The sequence below is a fragment of the Terrapene carolina genome, unplaced genomic scaffold (assembly GCF_002925995.2).
Source record: "Terrapene carolina triunguis isolate 2854851 unplaced genomic scaffold, T_m_triunguis-2.0 Scaffold130, whole genome shotgun sequence".
NCBI lineage: Eukaryota > Metazoa > Chordata > Testudines > Emydidae > Terrapene > Terrapene triunguis.
The window spans coordinates 1,308,947-1,310,265 of NW_020664481.1; positions in this window are offsets into that span (position 1 = coordinate 1,308,947).

Genomic DNA, 1,319 nt, shown 5'->3' on the forward strand with positions numbered 1-1,319 from the left:
TGCTATTTAAGATCCTCCTGAGATGCTAGTAGAATGGAAACAGTGGTGTTATAGGACTACAGCATCTGTTCCCTCCACCCCCCAATACTGAACAGAAATTGAACACATCTGCCTTTTCTCCATTATTATTGATCATTCTACCATTTGCATCTTGTAATGCACCAATGTAATTGCTAGGATTCTTTTTGTTCCTAAAATACTTTAATAATTTCTTATTTTCCTTAATGCTGTAGGCTGCAGATTTCTGTGTCCCTTTGCTTCCCATATCAATTTTCTACACTCCCTACTTTCTGATTTATATTAATCTAGGCAAAGCAATAAATATAGGCCTCCAGTCTCTGCCTTGGTTTCTTCAACGCTCTTGAGTGTTCTTTGGGATTTGGTCAGAGTCCCCTCAGGTTTCTAGCTCCCCTGTGTGAGACCTCACTCCTCCCGCTCAGGAGGAGCAAATCTCCTCTTTGACCTGTACAGCCAGCTTCCTCCAGTTTGGACCGATACAGCAGTCAAAGGATTTCCCCTCACTCAGGACTCCTTTCTCTCCTTTCCCTTCTCCATTTCTGTTTTTACAGGCCTGCACTAACACCTCTTTCCATTCTTCCCTCGCCCCTAGGGAAGCTGCTACAGCCACCCTTTGGGGAGGCCAGGGCCTAGGCAGTTGTTGCTGGTCTTTACCACCTGGCCGGTTAGAGCAGACACCCAGGCGCCAGTCCCCCGGGGGTGATGCAGGAGGGACACAGAAGGCAGCCACCCCCAGGAACAGTCAGAGAGTTCATAACATCACCCCGGCTCCAGAGCGGTACAGAGTTGGGTGACCAGATGTCCCGATTTTACAGGGACAGTCCCAATATTTGGGGCTTTTTTCTTATATGGGCTCCTATTACCCCCCACCCCCTGTCCCGATTTTTCACCCTTGCTGTCTGGTCACCCTGGACAAAGCCAGATTGTCCCAGTCCCTGTTCCTGCCCCGCCCGATGGGGCAGAGGCTGCGATCTGCCTCCTGGGCTGGGGTCCCGGGGGAGTTCAGGGTAAAGCCCTAGTGCCAGTGGGGAGGGCGGCGTTAGCGCCCAGGATGTCACGCGTGGCCGGGGCCCTAGGGTGACCCCCGGTGGGTGGCCCTGGGCTGGTGCCAGGCAGCTGCGCCGCCAGTTCGCTCCCCCCAGGGCCGGGCCGGGGTCTCTCTTGGGCCGGCTCCGGGGCTGCCGGGCGCTGAAGTCGGGTCCCGAGAGGGGGCAGGCGGCGAGCCGGCGCCCGGCGCTGTCCGTGGTGCTGAGCGCGGGGCAGGTCCGGGCCGCGCCCCAGGGAGACGCACAAGGGGCCCC